This window comes from Acipenser ruthenus, chromosome 28, assembly GCF_902713425.1.
Source record: "Acipenser ruthenus chromosome 28, fAciRut3.2 maternal haplotype, whole genome shotgun sequence".
NCBI classification, from domain to species: Eukaryota; Metazoa; Chordata; class Actinopteri; order Acipenseriformes; family Acipenseridae; genus Acipenser; species Acipenser ruthenus.
The window spans coordinates 818924-839259 of record NC_081216.1 but is presented as its reverse complement, the minus strand read 5'-3'; positions in this window follow the sequence as shown (position 1 = coordinate 839259).

The window sequence follows — 20336 nt, the reverse complement described above, 5'->3', positions numbered from 1 at the left end:
GTAAGCAAATGGACCGCCAAGGGGGCGGGGGCGGGGGCGGGGGCGGGGCAGTGTAATCGGTGAAACTCGGTGAAACTCGAAATCGGATGAACTCGTCTTTTGATTTTGCGTGGTTTCATTTCAGAGAAAACTAGAATGACACCACGTGTTAACACAAAGTACAGTAGAATAATAAAAAAAAAAAGTTTTAAAGCCTAAATAACTGCACTGCTTATTTTGTAAAAACTCACACAGGGTATGTAGATTGTACTAATCCCCTTCACGTCCTTTGAAGTATATGCATTATTCTTGTCATAGTGCATGCGGCACTATGCATTGACACAAGTCTTAACTCTGTACTCAGTCCCATTATCCGCCTGTTTTTCACTGTTTTTGTTTATGTGTGTTTAACTATTGGATAATTTGTACTGCAAGCATGTAACATATAGCAAATGAAAGGCCACAAAATGTCCTTTCATATTATGTAAGTTGCAACAGGATGAGGTCAAACATCTATGTTAACTTAATTGATCAAATTATTATTACTGAATTGGGTTACGCAGCCATAATGTTTAAGACTCAGCTTGTGTTCTTATGTTCTTAAGTTGCTGTATGTTAAAAAAAAAAAAAAGCTACAAGTGATCTATGGTTATTGGCTTGAGTGTTTACCCGAAATGAAAGCTGATAGCTGTCTAGTGCTGTACTCTATGTCATGTACTGGAGTTTATTAACCAAAATTAACTGCCAGTTTAAATCATAAACAGGTGAGCTTCATAAAACAATGCATCTTGAAAAATATATATATAAAAATATATATTAAAAAATATAGAGATTGCAAAGTGTTACTTGTGCCGGATAAACATGAATTTACAGCTACCAGTAGCACAGTAATACAAATACAAAACAATTGTACAAAATCTATAATGCTGGTTTTTGTTTTTAGCAAATCATTCAGCCCATCATCCAAGTCCCCACATAAAATGATTGAGTATAGATTGGATGGACGTTGAGACAAAATATCTGCCCTGACGTCCCTACAGGCCAGGGCAGACTTGAGGCTTACTATATAATCGAGGGAATGAGGGAAGAAGGCAGGAAACCTAGGTACTGACACGTCTTAAAAACGTCTTCGCTGCTTCTCAAGCTACCCCATCCCTAGAGGCTCACTGTTCTGTAACCCTAGGTTATATAATGTATAAGTAACAACAACTGAAAAAGAACGCTGAACACATGTCTGCCTAACAGAAACCCCTTTGTTAACTTTATAGGGCAACCTCTTTTCAATCTAGTATTATATATGGTGTCGATATGAAAGAACCGGATGAGCCAGAGATCCTATGACAGGGCCGACTGTGGAGATTCCCTTATAAAAACCACGCTACCACACAGGGGCACTGAATGAAAGATTGTTTTATTTTATTACCTCATTTCTGTATGATTTATGAAAGTGGCAGCCTGTTGCTTCATATGATCTCAGTTCTGTGCACAGGATGGAGATCACTTTGAGGACATCACATCAGACTTTTTGTACAAACACTCTGTTCCTTTCTTAGCTTCAGCACCTTTATATAAGGTGACCATAGTATTTTTTTTCATACAATGGACTTTGCATTTACATTTACATGGCCCACTGCAGTGCAAATCTATAAGGAATAGCAGGATGTAATGTGCAAGTTAAGCAACTGTAGCGTTTTGATCGGATAGGCTTGACATTCTACAAGTGTCATTTGCACCCAGTAATTACAAAACGTGTTGAAATATGAAATGATTAACGGGCGTGTGGAACCCTCCCTTATCAATATGTTTTTACTGCTACATTATTATTATTATTATTATTTATTTCTTAGCAGACGCCCTTATCCAGGGCGACTTACAATCGTAAGCAAATACATTTCAAGTGTTACAATACAAGTATGGTTGTTTACAATTTTTTTGATTGTGGGTATGATACTGAAAATGCTCTTGTACATGGTGCTTAGCCTGTTTTTTGCATCTCTAGGGTACATTGTGGAGTAGTGGTTAGGGCTCTGGACTCTGGACCGGAGGGTTGTGGGTTCAATCCCCAGTGGGGGACACTGCTGTTGTACCCTTGAGCAAGGTACTTTACCTAGATTGCTCCAGTAAAAACCCAACTGTATAAATGGGTCATTGTATGTAAAATAATGTGATATTTGTATAATGTGAAATAATGTATAATGTGATATCTTGTAACAATTGTAAGTCGTCCTGGATAAGGGCGTCTGCTAAGAAATAAATAATAATGTTTGTTATTGATTCATAAAGTTATGCTTTAGGGGTGTCTTCAAACCCTGAAGTAAGCTTGCAGACCAGCTAATAAAGACCAGCTCACCATTAAAACTGCTATCTATTTATTTTGTATTCTTTTTTAGCATGCAGTAAGATCTGGCTCCTGGTCTTTGTTCCAAACCTGTTCTAAATTGTTTAACTGAACCAATTCAACTTCCATCCAGACCCTGCAGTAGTCTCATTTTACCTGTTAAACCTGGAATGGAACGGCCCTCCAGGACCGTGATTGGACACCGCTGATCTAGAAACCGATAGACTGTTCTGTCCGCCCATTTTCAACATACCCAGAATCCTGTGCTAATCCGTGTGGGGAGTGAGTCTTCTGTGCTACCCACTCTCAGCACGGTCTGATGCCAGGCGTTGCCAAAAAAACCCCAAAAAACAAAAAAACACCCTCTTTGATTTATTAGACATGTACTTAAAAAATGGCCCTAGCTGATCATTCGTTTTCCTGTTTGCTGTATTCAATAGTGCATGTTTTATTGTGTAGCTGCTGGTGTACAATCAATCTCATATTGTAGCCACAAGCTTGCTCTGTTAGCCTACTAGTCTGACTTTTGTTCCTTTTTCTTTGTTCCACACCCTGCTGTAAACTTTTACACTGGGGGGTGGGGGTGGGGGGGATAGTTCTTTATAAGTATACAGTGGCCGTGTGCAAGCTAATTAATCAAGTCTGAATGCTCCCTCTCTCACCCTCCATTACTGCATCGCAAACACGGTCAAAGCAAATAAAAGTGCTTTTGACGAAGAAGCGTCAAATGTGCCCTGTTCCCTGCTCATTGATTGCACAAGTGTGTCACCCCTTTGTGCAGGCGACCCCGGGGTCAGAGGGCAGCAGCTTCGACATACAGTACAGCGGTTATGGACAAAACACCATCACATGATGAAGTCAGACTCACCCAGTGATGAGGATGTGCCTAAAGCAGGTAGTACTGTAATGAATGGCGTTCCTCAATGGGATCATGTGCTCAGCAATGCTATGGAGAAAAGGCTAACAAGAGCACAGCTAAAATGGTCCGAGTCATTAATAGAATGCTACCAAACACAGTGGGAACATTCTCATATTTGGAGAGTCTAATATTGCAGCATGCCGCTTTCCTTGCAAGCTTTTCATTCTCCTAATAAAAGCCCTTGACAGCTGTTGTAACACTACAAGACTCCCCATTCAGCATGCACCCAGAACACTGCACACACACAACCTCAGCGTTTGACAAAGGAAGCGACTTTTCCCTTTAATGTTTTCTTTTCGGATTTTTCCAGCTGTTTTTGCAGGGGTTTTTTTTCTGTTGATTTTCAGATCATTTTAAAGCGCCCCACTAGTTTCGCTCACATTGTAGCAGCGGGTCTAGGTCCCTAAGCAGTTTGAGGTCAGAGTTCATCATTTCAACACAGGCAAGCATTTGTTAGGCAGCCCCCAAACACCCCCCCCCCCCCCCACCCAGGGCAAGTTTCCCCTTAATTGCTTAAATCATGCCTCCTTGAAAGCGAGCCAAAACTAACACCTAAGTGCTTATATCTAAAGCTACCGCAAGGTTTGCCTAATGCATATCTGTAGTCAATTTTAGGAGCTGACAGGATATACTAACTGAGGAGAGTAATTTATTACAAACTGCCCATTAAATACATGCTAATCAATCTGCAGCAGGCTCGTTTCAAATGCATGATAATTGTACCAGCTGACAAATGTTATGCAGACTCCGAGGCTTTGTATCTAATGTTTGAGGTTTAAGTTGAAGCCGTTGAGCAATGTAACTCAGTTACATTGCTCAATGACAGTTATAGAGTTTCCCACAGGGTGCAGCCGAATGCCTAAGGAACAGTTAATGTATCATACTTTGAAGAGGCTGATTTGCAAAACCCATTAGAAAATGAAATAAAACATGTAGCGGAAATAACAGGACGGGGTTTTAAGAGAGAGAGCTGACAATAGCAGCAGCTACATGAGATGACGAGCAGACACAAGCAGAGGATTAGAAGATAAGATACGGCACTCCAGGTTGAGGTGCTCAAGGAAACAAACAGATTAAGAAACCACATCCTGACCTAGACTTCTGTATCACTCAAACAAGACTACAGCAAACTTAAACAGGCATCGCTTTGTACCATTTTCCGTAAGAAAACACTGTAACATTCTACTTGTATGCTGACACCTTCATAACGGTTGTAAAACTACATGCATGATCCTTCACCTTGAAAATACATAACATATGCACATTCATAACGCCAAATCATTCATTGATGCATGGTTTTTTTTTTCAGAAAAGAGATAGACACCAGACCAGATTCAGTATAAACAACTGAGACTTTTAACTTAAGGACTTGTAAGTAGTCTTCAGTTGTTTCTTATTCATTTTAGAATTGTCATGGTGATTCGTTTTTTTCTAAATTTCTAGATTTTGAGTAAATAGCTTTCAATAATCTACCCCAGGGGTGGCCAAAGTTGGCAACTCCACTCCTGGTCTTTGTTCCAACCCTGTTCTAAATGATTTAATTAAAATTAAACCCCCATCCAGACCCTGAAGTAGTTATCTGTCTAATTGTTTTAATCGTGGTGGGCCATTCCGCGCCAGGACTAATTGAAACACTAATTGACCACCACTAATTGAACACCTCAGATCTAGCCCCTAGTGTTATGAATGTGCACAGTGTGCAAATCACATAATGTGTTGTCGAATTTGCTGAAAGACAAACTTCATACAGTTTATTTAGGAGTTATTTTTTTAATAGGTTATATTATAATGGTCAGCAAAGCATTCTCAGATAAGGAAATGCTGCAGTTCCATTTGTGTCCTCTGAATGAACAGCTGGGACAGTTTGAGGTAGCTGTGTGACCACAGTGTACTGGGCTGCCAAAAATACCAGAATCCACAAAGCATGAGCTCACAAGCATCTGTCAGAGTTGTGCCTAATCATCTGGTTCGAGACAGCCAGCTCACAGAGAGGTAGAATGCAGCTGAACACTGCACAACACATTGTCAGCCTCCGAAATGCAAATTCAACAAGTATGGGCAAAGGGCAGTGCCCGACAGCCACTTAATGTGATTAAGGAAAAGATTTGTGGTGTGAAGAAAACCGGGAGGGGTCAGCCCCCCCCCCCCCCTCCCCCGTGCATGGGGAACAGCAGGGGTCTGTTTCGGGTTGGGGTGAGGAGGGAGGGGTGGTATTCAGGATGAATAAAATGGCAGGAGAATCCTATTTAAATGTGTTTAGTGGTATTGTCAACAGGGGACGAGAAAAGGTTAATTCAGCTCTTCGGTTATCTTTCTGGGGTTTCTTTTTCTAGACACCTCATTTTTTTTTCTCATCAGTCAGTATATAGTTCATCTGGTTTCAAATACTGTTTTTTTTTTTTTTTTTTTTTTCTGGGACGTTTGCCCAAAAAAGATTGGAATTCTAAGAGATGGAACTATTGACCGGACAGCCGGAATTTCAATTGTGTTTCGAGTGGCAGACTCAGAGTATTATTCATTTTAATATGGGATATTTATGGATTCTGCATTTATTCTTAATCACTCGATGTCTCCTGCAGAAGGCTGCCTTGTCGTTCTTTGAAAAGGGGTTGGAGAGATGAGATGCTCTCTCTTGTTTTCCTCAGGGGTGTATAGAGGACCATTTGTTTTTCATTGTTTTGAATTGCGCTCTTGGCTCTAAGTTCTTGAATCCTAATTAGCCAAAATCTGAAAAAACAGAAGCCCTTTAGACAACTTAAGTGTAGCATTAAATGACCTCTTGGATCCAAAACGGTGTGAAGCGGAACACACATTCCTATTTCATGCAAACAGAAAGCCAACACCTTGAAGAGGGTCTGATTTTAAAGGCTTCCCACTTGAGTCAAGTTTGTTTAAAATATTCTGTGCTAAGTTTGGATAAATGGAGACAAGCCATCGAGCGAAGCATTTACCCTGGAATGGAACCGATTCATCGATGAAGGCATTAGCCAAAAAACATTTTCACCAAGATTTTTTCCTGTATGTTTTCAGAACCAAAACATGCTTGCAATCCATCACAGTACTGGAGTAAGTGTACCAGCACGGTATTCCCAGTCCATGGTGTTGTCATTACTGGCAACGCCGTTGTGTGTTCATAGTTCTGCTAGGGTTTCAGGGATCATATACACTGGGGGTACTGGAGAACCCAGAAGACTGATGGTTATACAACCAGGCACTGCAGATCTATATATAACTTTACAGACGGACAGAATAAACATTCCCCGTACAAAGCTCTATTTTTGCAAGCATGAATAAGCTTGGTTGACTCTAATGATAACCTGCAAGGGCTGCAGCTTTGTTTTAATGGGTTTGTTTGTGCAGCTGCAGATAAGAGGGGCCGAGTTCCATAAAGCAAGTCTAATGCACATCTGAGTTCGATATAGCCTCTCAGTGGCCAGCTTTGCAAGTGGCAGTTGCTGTATCAACTCTGTATGCATGGACGAATTCACTTCTGAAATGCCTGGTGCTTTCAACCGTGACACAAAGACGCACATTAACCAGACAGGGTTTATTAAATTACATCACATGTTGTATACACATGCAGGAGATGTATGACCCTGGTTTCATTCAAGTGTATCAAATCCCTCTACAGTAGAATTGTTACTTATAAATAAGCTATTTATTTATATAAATCCTTCCATTTGCCCAATTTTTGGGGTGCAGCTTGTATGGGGTCATTTGAATACTATTTAAATGCAATAGTCTGCGCTTAAACTAACTTACCCTGCAGGGCATTTCTGTTAAAAGATTGCATTGTACAGTAGCATTTCAGTAGCTACATTTAGTAGCTATCTACGTAACCAGATGCATATCGCAGGTTATAAATACAAAGCCCCAGTTATGTGCAGAAGATTGAGAGAGAAGATTGACAGGGACACGCTAATGCCTGGAAATGTATTGGGTGTTGATAACATGCTTTATCAATGAGCTTTTTCTTTCACCAAAAAAAAAAAGAAATGATTCAACGTTAACCATTGCAGTGTCGTTTTAAAATGAAACCGTGCTTGGGTAGATATTTATATAGGGAAATTCTATAGCATATCCCACAGTCTTTACTGGTTTTACTGGCAGCTTAATGAACCAAGACTTTACTGTCACTTTTATTTTTTTTTGCTTAGCAGTATAACAATTTAATATGATTTATTTCTAAGAAACAGTATATGATGTTCTCCTTTTTATTTTGTTGAAAATCTTAAATCTTGTTTTTGCTTACTTTAGGATTTCTCAAGCCCGATGCTGTCGATTTCTGTCGCCTGATCACTTCCTGCTGTACTGTAGGCCACAAACAGGGACCAAACATCTGCACATTCACAAGAAAGCAAAATAATCTAGCAAAGGGATTCAGAGCACGTCAGAAAGGGGAGAGGCAGTGATAATGTCTGCAAATAACAAAAAAGAAACATTCCAGTCTGACACCTTTACCCTGATAGATCTCTTCCTAGTTCAATGGCCGGAGAACAGTTTCTATCCTGCATTAGTTCACCTATATAAAACTAAATGCTGTCACAATTGGCTTTAACACTGCTTATTGCACTAGTGGCTAATGATAAACATTACCACTACCTCCCGAGACCACACAGTTTCTGCCTGCTGTGATCGACTTATCTTCTGTCCACTCCCATTTTACACATGCGACAGGGGCCTGTGGGGCCCCCAGTGTTCTTCCAATGAAAGCGACCACAAGCGGCTATTTCAGCATCACAGTTCAGCTTCCACTTTATATATATATATATATATATATATATATATATATATATATATATATATATATATATATATATATATATATTGCAATCAGTAAATAAAAATGGCTGTGTTAATGAAAACACAATAGGGACTACCTTAAGCGTTAGGAAATTAATCCCTATTAATAATCCCTATTAATAAACAAGCAATCCATAAATGTCTTTATTTTATTTTTGTATAATAAACTACCGTGCTGTCAACTTGCTGAGCACATTGCTACAGTTTGGTACAAAATAGTAAAAACCGGAACAATTGAGCAATTTCACTGTGTGGATTAGTGGTTAGGGCTCTGGACTATTGACCGGAGGGTCGTGGGTTCAATCCCAGGTGGGGGACACTGCTGCTGTACCCTTGAGCAAGGTACTTTACCTAGATTGCTCCAGTAAAAACCCAACTGTATAAAATGGGTAATTGTATGCAAAAATAATGTGATATCTTGTAACAATTGTAAGTCACCCTGGATAAGGGCGTCTGCTAATAAATAAATAATAATAATAATAACGGAAACAATCCAATTTTTCCCAGGACCTGGTAACCCTAGGCAGACAACAAGAACTGAAGAGGTCCTGAACTCATCAACTTAACAGTCAAAGTTAAACACAAAAAAAAAACATGATATTTGACTATTGCAAAAAGACCCAACTAGAATGACTGGAAACCTCACAAAAAAAAGAACATTGAATTAGAAGCTAAAGAATTCCTATGATAGCTCGGTCTTCTCCCCTGTCATTTGCCTTCCTGGGTTTAACTTCCTGTAACGCCTTGCAACACGTGTGACGACCCTCACGTAACCCCCCCCCCACCTCCTACTGAATATCGCTTTAGGGAGCAGGTCTGACATCAGCGCTGCTTGGGGGGTCCCCCATCTTTATTCATTGTGATTGCAAGCCCCTCCTTCACTTCCATCTATTCATGAGCTTGAAGAGTGAATGCAGAAAGGGGGCCTTCATGTCTCAGTGCCAGTATTAATCCCAGCAGGCACTTGTGTTGACTGCAATAATGAATGGCTAAGATATGCCTTTTCCCTTTGTTTTAAAATTAGTTATAAATTAAACTAAAAAGAGCATGCCGCTCCACACAGCGATTCAAACCAACAGGGGTGCTGATAATGACAACCGTGGACAGGCAGACTCTGAATATTAGCAATGGCTTTGACAGCCAAGGGCTGTGCCAGGTCCCAGACCCTAGATCCGGTAGCTATTTGTCTGACCGACTGGGCACGCATTATACAGTTTTAAAAAAAAAAATTGTTGTGATTGCAAAAAAGAACCCTAACGTGTACAATAATAAAATAAAACATGCTTTCTTGTTAATTGAATGACAGTTATGTTTTTAAACTCTAGTGCAGCACATTGCTGTACCCATGTGAAGAACCAGTGAGTAGTCGGTTTTGTATTATTGATGAGGTTTATTGAAAGACATTGAAGACTCTTTACAGACTCATGCAGCCTGAGCCATTTTGGCCTCTTAATGTATCCAAGTACTCCCGTGTCCAAAATTTCCAGTATTTATTGAGAAACGTAAGACAGTAAAGCATGAGAAACATCCAGCCAGGACTCGAAAATCCTCCTAAAGCTGTTTTTTCGAACATTAACAGCGTCTTTTCCCTCAAGAAACTGGAGTAAAACTCATTGAGAAAAAGGAGCCATTGTGTGCCACTTCGAGTACGTTGTTTGAATAGAGCAACCCACAGACAAAAGTATTTGCACAATTTGCTTTTGTTTTTTCGCCCCATAGCACAACATCAGCAAGTTCGGATGGACTGTGTCCCAAAGGAATCTGCATCGTAAAACAATACCGTATATTGTACCGGAACACATTGAAATTATTTAAAGCATTTTTAACTCACCCCCGAATGACCCCATTATTCAGCCAGTTGGCCTGTAGTTATGGGGTGTGCCGATTTTCCGAATATTTTGTATTCCTTACCTGTGAAAATGGATAATTCTCTTATTCACAGTGGTTTCTGACTTCTTGTCCTGTTTCTGTTAAAAGTTCAAAGGTCAATCCCACTTCGCGTTCACTACCAATCTGTTTATTTTCTTGAACCCAGTGTACTACAAGAGGCATGCTTGCTGTTAAACGTATCTCTTACAAACTATACTTCTGAAATCTACGTAGTGAATGAAACCCACATTTATTTCTATGAGTGTAACTTGAGCTTTGAGCGCGTTTATCTTATTCATATTTCTCATGTGACATTACATAGAATTTGGAATGTAGTGCAATGTGATACTTTGCAAAGAGAGTTTTGTTTTTTTTTCCCATGAAAATGAAATACAACTGAATACTGCAGACATGTTTGACATGATTCATGTCATAGGCCATTAAATGAGATGAAATAATCCCTCTGTACAACTCATTCTGTCACTAACCTGACCCATAGTTAAACTATGAGAGGCATGCAGAGACGTTTAAAATCAAACGTGTGGTCTGTATCACGCCACGTAAGGAATTGTCAGAACCTTAAGGATTTACGATGGCCGGTTGATAAGATATTGGTGCTTCTGGCCTTTTCCAACTGACAAATTGAACTGGATTTGAGTCAAGCAATTAGTCACCCGTCAGATATGTATTTCAAGCTTGTGTTGGCTGTGTGGTCCAGTGGTTAAAGCAAAGGGCTTGTAACCAGGAGGTCCCTGGTTCAAATCCCACCTCAGCCACTGACTCATTGTGTGACCCTGAGCAAGTCACTTCACCTCCTTGTGCTCTGTCTTTCGGGTGAGACGTAATTGTAAATGACTCTGCAGCTGATGCATAGTTCACACACCCTAGTCTCTGTAAGTCACCTTGGATAAAGGTGTCTGCTAAATAAACAAATTGTTTTGTTGCTCCATATATATATAAATGACATTTTAAGCTACTATCTCTTCATCTGTTATTATATATCCCTGTAGAAAAGAAATACACTCAAATTGAAAGAGATGATCTTACAGCATGCTACAAACATCCCCCCATGCCCTAGCCTGCATTCATCGTTATCTAAGGAACACACTCAAGTCACACTGGGCTTAGGGTGCATTTCTCGACTTACTCAAACAAAAGTTTTATCGTAATGAGTCCTTCCAATGGCACTAAAAGACTCTGAAGTCATGCTTGAGAAATGCAGTCGGTTAGCGACCACAAAAATGGCAGAAATTGAGCAAGACAGGTAAACTCCTCAGAGTGAACTTCTGGGTGCAGGTTACACCTAGCTTCCCCGTGAGAGATCATTGACAAAGGATAGGCTAAACAAAGGAAACTTATTGGGAATAAAAAGGGTTGCTCTATATAACCTCAGCCTGGGCAGTTTGGTAATAAAGTTGCTTGGCAGTGTAACTATATAACACTCTTCAAAGTGATTGTGTTCGTTATAATTATTATCTATTTCTTAGCAGACGCCCTTATCCAGGGCGACTTACAATTGTTACAAAATATCATATTATTTTTACATACAATTACCCATTTATACAATTTGTTTTTTACTGGAGCAATCGAGGTAAAGTACCTTGCTCAAGGGTACAGCAGCAGTGTCCCCCACCTGGGATTGAACCCACAACCCTCCGGTCAAGAGTCCAGAGCCCTAACCACTACTCCACACTGCTTCCCATTTATGCCTAGGTCACCTTTATTTCACCTTGCATTTCGTCAAGTAAGGTTTTAATGCTGACAAACCCACATGCTTTTTATGGAGGTGGGTTTACAGCTGAAGGCAATGCGACACATCCCAGTGAACAGTTTCTGCAGATAGTTTATATACATATGTGAGTGTGTGTATATATATATATATATATATACACTGTACATAGGGTGCCTGATAAAGCTACACAAACCTGTGTAACCTTGATGAAACAGAGACACAACAGAAGATATTTTAAAGAGGAACTCCATTGGAAAAAATTACTTGTTGAATGCATTAGCCGAAAAGTTTTTTGTCTGCAAATGCAGGCTTTACCTCCAAATGCATTACTGGCTGGATATTTGCAAGCGTCTGGACCCACTGTGCAAAAAGGGGCAGGTGGTTACTGAGCAGCACTGGCAGCAGTAAGGCCTGTGTTTGTTAATGTGTGTTCCACCCAACCTCAGAGCAGTGCAGACCTATAAAGCAAGGGTGCCAGGGTGGAACGGACTGAAGGCTATTCACCTTTCCTCTGCGCTGACTTGGGAGGTGCATGATCTGGGGAGGGCCAGCAGTTGTGGAGTCATTAGAGGGATGCAGGCTATAAAAGGAGCACAGCTCATTAGGCTGATCATTTTTAAACCAACTCCCTAGTAATGTTGTTGAAGCTGACACCCTGGGATCCTTCAAGAAGCTGCTTGACGAGATTCTGGGATCAATATGCTACTAACAGTCAAATACCTTCAACGGCTTCATTTCTGTCATTAACAAACAAGCTGCTTCCCAATTGACTGACATGCATTCAACCACAAGACACTGCTGAGGTGAATTGACCTTGGAAGCGCAAGTTTAAGAGATTTCCTGAGAGTACGACTTAGAAACTGAGAACTTCTTTAACCTAATTTAGTACCAGATCTCAGTTTATTTAAAAAAATGAAAATACATGTTTGATTTAACACACGTTTTCTTTCAAAACCGCACATGTGAGACCTTTGCAGCCCACAGAAACGATAAAGCTGTAAGATTAGATTCATTTCGTCATCCGTAATGACTTGAATAGACACCAGGACCAACATGCAAACAACAAGTTTAAAGACATGTTTAATTTTCATAAGCATTAAAAAATATATACATCTAGTAAGGAAATAATTCCATTTATCTCAGCCATTGCACACTTTCAGTCTTTTCAAGTGTGTTTGAAATAAACACATGTTATAGCAGACATTTATTTTCATTTAAAAGAAATTGCCGTTTTGTAAACCATAAGCATTGGGCTGGAGTTGTGCTGGTCACTGGGGCATCATTAGCCCATAGCAGGCTACTCTCTATATAATACTTTACGTGCAAAAGAACCTTGCAGCTTTTTAACAGGATGTGCGGTGAAACTTTCACGTCTCTGTTCACTTGTAAAACCCAGCGAGCAGATGATACATGAACCTTGACTTGTAAACAGGAAGTGATAAAAGTAAATCTGTATTTTTAGACGAAGGTATGTGAAAGTTAAAGTCGTATTTACTGAAGCTTACTTCCCTGCTGTGTCTTGTGATTTATCCCTGGTATTCTAACTTTTAAAGTGGCAACAAAGAACATAGGACTAAAATAATTTGAAATCTCTGCTAAAACTAGACAGCTGGACAAATAGTTAGGATCCAGGTGGTAAAATCTGACGAGAATAAGTGTTTTTTTTCTTTACATTTTCTTTATTCTATTGCTGTTTCTAATTGCATAAAAAAATAATTAGAAAAGAATGACCAATCTTTTATTTTTTTTGTTTTGGTTTCATCTTGCAGTTAATCGAATGCATCTTTTTGACACGGAATCAAAGAACAAAAATGCTGTTTGATTGTTGCTCCAGTTGTGTGCTGTGTAAATGAAAGCTCGACATCTTCAACACGAGGCAGGATATTAGGAAAGCCGGGTTTCGAGGGCTGGGTTTGGTGTTCAGTTTGTGAGGGTTTCCTTAGGGAAGGGTGAACCAAGCTTGGAGGCGATAGAGAAAAATCAATCAATCAATCAATCAATCAATAAAGGTACCCGTATTTTCCTTCAGTGTTTTGAAAGACACGCACGGCGACCCTTTTAAAGATACTAAGGGTTGCCGGTGGTCTAGAAAATTGCTGAAACGGTAAATTGGCCTCAGATGGGGGTGGGAGGAATGTTAAAATCGTCCGCAGATTCCCAAGTTGGTTCCCAGGCATTTCCTGCGCTCGCTGAATTTTTTGTAGACGAACTTGTACTTCCAGCCAGGGGCGCCAGTCGTTTTACGAGGTACAGTCAGCTCCCCGGAGACTGCATTGGAATGGGATATCTCCGTCACAAGACTAATTGGTTCATTCTAGTTTGATAAGAGGTATTTAATAATACGCAGAGTTATTATTTCCGTTCTTTGGCGATACTTTCTATATGAGCTGAATATGCGTTTTAAAAGCCTATCCGATGATTTGGTGTTTTCTTTATGCAGTGGCGTGGACCTCTGTCTGGAACAATCTATCGAACAGGTAAATAGCGCAATGCTAATAGGGTTTGATTGAATCAAGACGACACAAGATTCGTCATTGTCTCAAGTGACTACATTCTTAATGAAATGAATCTAGTTGCTGTAAAACCTGTGCAGGTGTGATCCACCAAGTTTCAACTCGCATCGCAGTGCATGCTGGTACGTTTGACCTGTCTCAGGTACCTTTCACAGCAAGACTACACTTACCAGAATGCATTGGGAGGGTGAGGGACAGGAGGGGAGACTTAAAACGCCTGAATGGTCCCAAACTGTGCTAGTGCACATGAAGTCATATGGTAACCCTAACCAAGATTGTTCATGTGTGTATTTACAATTTTTTTTTTTAAATGTATTTTTAATTTTGAACAAAACTCTAATTAGACCCTAACTTCAGTCTGAGTTTCTCATTTGAATGTATATTTGGGCAGTAGGTCGTGGGACAGCATTATACCTGTCTGATCAGTATAAGCGCAGACTCCAGCGGCAGAGACTCGCTTGGTAAATGACAATCAGAACCCAGGTAGCTTTTTCTATAAGACATGCTTAGCATGTTTTTGTTTTTTTTAAAAAAAAAAACAAAACAACATTGACTGCTTACACCGAGAAACACGCACTGCCACTCGTTTTTTTTACTGTTCTGGAATGAATCCACATAAAAAGTGCTGTTTATTCATCTCCTGGGGACATGCACGCATTTCAGCAAATTTGTGTGTTTACCAGGCCCCATCCGCATTCACAATCCTTCCTTCTTTTATATCCAGACTTTCGCTAATCTGGAACAGTAGAGACCGGATCCTGTTACAGCAATTGTTGTGCTATTAACAGTGGTTGACGTAAGTCCAAAGAAAGATCACCCATTAACCTTTTTCTATTGGGGCATCAAGGCATCCGGCATTACTAATGTTTACAGTTCATTTTTGCAAATCCCTATTTGCTTGTATTGACTAGTTTAAACCCGATAGGCTTGGGTTGGATAGATGACAGGGAGTAGGAGGCTATGTGGTCCAGTGGTTAAAGCAAAGGGCTTGTAACCAGGAGGTCCCCGGTTCAAATCCCACCTCAGCCACTGACTCACTGTGTGACTCTGAGCAAGTTACTTAACCTCCTTGTGCTCCGTCTTTCGGGTGAGACGTAGTTGTAAGTGACTCTGCAGCTGATGCGCAGTTCACACACCCTAGTCTATGTAAGTTGCCTTGGATAAAGGCGTCTGCTAAATAAACAAATAATAATAAAGGAAGCTTTCCAATCCCAAACAGACTGCACGTGTTTAGAAACCCCTACAGACAGGGTCTACATCAGTAATTTAAAACACAGTGGGTCGGAGGCACACACCACTTTTCTATTCCCTCACATCGTTGCTACTGCAGTGGCTGATAGTCATCTGTTTCCCGGCTTTGCATTCCAGTCTTTTTTTTTTTTTTTATCAGACAACAAGTAAATGTTGCAGTAATCAGATACGACAGAATATAATATAAGACAGCCAAGTGCAGCTGTTAGATTAATATAGAAGCAATTATTCACTCATGCTGAAATACCCCGAGCTGTCGCTTCAGCTCAGCTACAAGACTACCAGATCTCTTGTGCAGTCACGAGAACAGGCTACAAACCATTGCGACAAAAACTCGGTCAGAACGAATAACTTGTAATTGAAGAGACTTTTAAAAAAGAGATTTTAAAACATCTGGGTTATTCTGTGTTTGCAAGCCATGCAATGTGCACTCCCTCTGACACTTTCCTTTAAATGTCTCGACTTACTGCGTATTTACATAGCAGTTAGGTAGTAAATACACGCGTACTTACACCCAATTACAATGTTATTATGCATAGTTACAATGTACCTAATGTGTAAATGTGTTATGCACGATAAAACCCTAACCCTATCCCTAACCCTAACCTGATACAATTGTGTACTTACATATATTGCGCAAAACACTATATATGACCACCCTTAACTTTAAATGCTTATTCATGAATTGCAAGGTAAAAAATATATATAACAGAGAATGCGCATATACGTGTAAGTATGGAAATGTGCTTCAAATGCTCGTTCAGTACAATTCCCTGCCAGATAATCTGTTGAAGCATCTTAGACAGGGCTTGCAAAAAGAATGAGGAAGTTATAAATTAAAGACGAATTGCGTGCTAAGACATTTAACAGTCGAAACCACAAGGTAACTGTGTATGTTTCAGTTCTTGTGGCTGTTTAGATTCTTCCCCGCAACGCCTTAATTGTTTTAACCATCTCCAAATAAATCAGCTCTCAAACTGCCTGGGTATAGCACACACCGCATGCATTGTAGGAATTATAATAATTCCTTGATTTTTGTAATCGTGTTAATTGCTTTTCAGCACGAAGCCCGCGAGTGACGCATACACCCCTGCGCTATTAGTATTTGCTATTGACTCAGCCAACCACACCAGCTGTGCACGCAAACCACAGCTTAATCATTTTCCATATAGATGTGAAATAGCTCCCCTATAAACGCGCTGTACAGTTATGTGGTGCTGTATGGTTAGCAATGTCTTAGTTTCGTGTTGATGCCGTGTGCTGTTTCCTGTACCAGAAAGGTAATTCATCTTAACTGGGTCAACTCCATGCTAATTGTTCAAGGAACACAACTGCCCCCTAGTGGTAGTACAGGGTAGAGCCTCTTTCCTGCTGCTGTGGAAAATTGTAGCCAAATCCTATACTGTAGTTGCATTATTTATGGCTGGGCTTCCATACTTATGATTAATTTTAAAGAATTTTAAAGACCTGCCCATTGAGAATGTGCACACTCACCCTTCAGGGCTTCCTAGTGAAATTAAACCACTTTTTTTTTTATTTTGAGAAGTCTATTATGGTGCTTTGACAAAATGTATTTGTATTAGTCAGTGACAGCACACTGGAGTCCACAGCATTGTGCTGCCAACAGAGCACAGTGGAACGTGACCTGGAATGCAGATGAATTCAATAAAGATGTTCAGGCGAACTCAGTAGTTATGTTGAACATACCAAAGTGTTGGGAAGTTGGCTCTTTTGAGCAAAAACTATACAGAAATATATATGAGTTGCTTCTGTTTACAGTCTGTTTAATCTCAATGGATTATAAATCTGTAAAAGCAGTTGGGCTGATCCAGAGGCTTTGCTGTGCTCTGCGGTTTTGGAGCATGCCTGGGGACAGCTCAGAACGCTGGATTAACAGCTCACATAGAGCTGCTATAAAACACATTTGTGGTTTTCCAAGAGACCAATGGCAGCATCACACTGGAATGTTTGAACAGACACACAAAAAAAAACTGATATCACCGTGGGAATTCAGAACAGAAGAATCTATTTCAGGCAGTCTGTACAAAAAGTGTAAAATGCATGGCATTATTAATAATAAAATACAAGTTTTCCAGTAAAGTCAGATTTGATTTGTTTTGTCTTAAAGGGATGATTACATCCTCATATGAATATGATGTGTTATTGTTATTCTCGGTTTCCATGCCATTCTCACAGGACTTCCTATCTCGTTTCCCCTAAGCAGCAGCAGCAGTGTCTTTTGGGTCAAAGCGATTGGCTGAAAATATGTCAGTCAGCAGGCGAAGCAGCTGGTTGGTGGATGATGGAAAAAAAGACATTGGAGGGATTTTGCATGCTATATGCAAGTACACAATTGTATCAGAAAAGGGTTCGGGTTAAAGGAAGAGTTAGGGTTATATCATGCAAAAAGATGTACACATTAACTATGCACAATAACATTGTCATTATGTGTAAGTGCACATGTATTTACTAAGTAACAACTATGTAAAGACACAGTAATTAGAGACACTTAATGTAAAGTGTGAAGGCGCTAGCAATGTGTCCTGAACCAATCCTCTCTGGATGGACATCCCTTGATCTGAATTCCCTGCATAGCTGTGCTGCACAGCTGGTGAGAGTCAGAGCCAGATATGTCCAATACAATTTGGGCAGAGCCAGTCGTTTCATGATGGAGCACAGCAATCTCAGTGCCAGCAAGTACAGAACAGGAAACTCTGATCGCCAGCAAATTCAGTGACGACAAGAGCTCGGAAGTGGGGAGTCTGGGCTGACTCGAGACAGGTCTAAAGAAAATGAGGATTAGGCAAAAACGATCAGACTAAAAGGCAGGATACCAGGCAGCAGCTGAAATGGGGACCGATTGAACATTTAGATTTAACAAAAATAACGAAAATGCTTTTTAAACCAATGATAACAATATATAGCCACACTTATTTTGGTTGCTTTTTGGCAGCAACTCACTGGCGCTCCTTCGGAAGCCTCCAGCCTCTATGGGACTGAACATATAGGCCAGATATAGCCTTTTATACACAGCAGCATCAGTTACACCACATTGAATAATTCATTGGCCCACCAATCAAAATCCTCACATGGAAAGTACTGTTTTAAACAAGGCTAGACATGAACCCTTTCCTGGGTCCAGCATTTCACAATAGCTAACACTAAACATGCATGCCAAAAATAAAGGCATATGAAGATAAAGATGCTGCTTGAATTAAACACATGTATACTGCAGCATGTGAGTGAAAGAAAACAAGAACGATAAACGCTGTTTCCAAGAGAAGGTTTTTCAGCCCATCACAGTGGTTTGTGGCGTTTTCACCCTCATTTTAAAGCCCCCAACAAATGTATGCTGTGGTATATATCAAAGAGTTAGATCAATGGCACAAGTAACCCCCAAGAATGTAATTCTCGTGCTTTGTTAAAACGCACACGCACACGCACACACACAATTAGAAAAATGAAAAACGTCAAGACGGTAAAACAAACTAAGTCACAAACTGCTCATGTGCCATTGCGCGCTTGACCAAAGAGCCACATGAACGCCTAACGATAACAACAACAATGCAATTCCCGTTAGACAGAGTAAAATTGATGATCGCGAATGCAGATTTTAATCTGCAGATTTCCGCATATTAAATTCGTTCGTAATTACTGAAGCCCTGCGTGTGTTCCGCTCCGCGCGGTGTAGAATTATATTCACAGAAGCGAACCGTGACCGGAGAAAGCCGAAGGTCATCTTTAAAAAAAACAACCTTACATGACAGGGTATGCATATGCGGTGATCAATGCAGACTAATTGGACTGCAACCACAGAGCTGACTAGCATTGAATTGTGTCATTATATACTGTTTTTGGAGGACATTCTGCCATTACTTTGTCGTGTATTGCGTTTTGGCTTTAGTTTTTGCAAATGATATACTCCTGTCTGGAGTTCTTGAGATACACAATTATATGTACAGACTACATAATCTGTATCAGTTTTGCAAAACAGTACTGAGAGAGGTGTCGGGTGCAGGGGTGTTCTGGTAATGCCCCTTGGGGCAGCTTGGGTTCACAGGAGGGTCCCGGTTCTCCTCTGGTGAATGCCGTGCCCCCTGGTATGTCACACACAGACACCGCAAGATAGCACCACCCCCTGCCGCATCTATCTCAGGTATGCTTTGTAATAGCCATGTGCACACCCTTCACAGGACCGTTATTTCACTGCAGGGCTAATGCACTCTGTCCCCCTGGCTGTACATGTACATATGGACTGCAATCCTTACTGTACTGTCAATGCGCTGACCCGCACCGGTGTATTGAGTATAGGATAGGATTTCATTTTTAAATGAAAAGGGAGAAGCCATAACGAGCCACAATAGAACTAATGAAACCTGAAGCAGACCAAATGTTTCGACGTTTTTTGTGTTTTGTTTTGTTTTTGTTTGTTTTTCTGTGTCTGTTTTGGAACAGGTTTAAAATCCTATTCAATTCCGGAGTTATTTTTCAAAATCTGGGGGGTAGAGACGAAAATCCAGCTAAAATATTTGACTCGTTAATTAAAACGAAATAAAACGAATTTGTCCTTAATCTAAATATTTTACTGACAAGCTTTGTTTTTTTATTAAATAACAGCACAAGCACCGTGTGTACAAAAAATCGCAATGAAGCAATGCTGCCATCTAGTGTCCTGAACTAGGAATAACATTTTTGAGCGGATTTAACAATTAAATAAAACCGGTGCAACAGTAAAATGAGTTGTCCTGTTTTCAATGCTTCTATGTAACTGAAAGTTGACTAACTGTAAAAGTTAATGTTTTATAGCCGTGTTGAATTATTTTTTCCCACCACACGGGTGCGCTCTTTAGCCTCCTGAAATTCACTGTTTGTTACGGTGGAATCCTCTACACCGATTGGCTCTTTTCGCGTCATCTACTCTATCCTGATTGG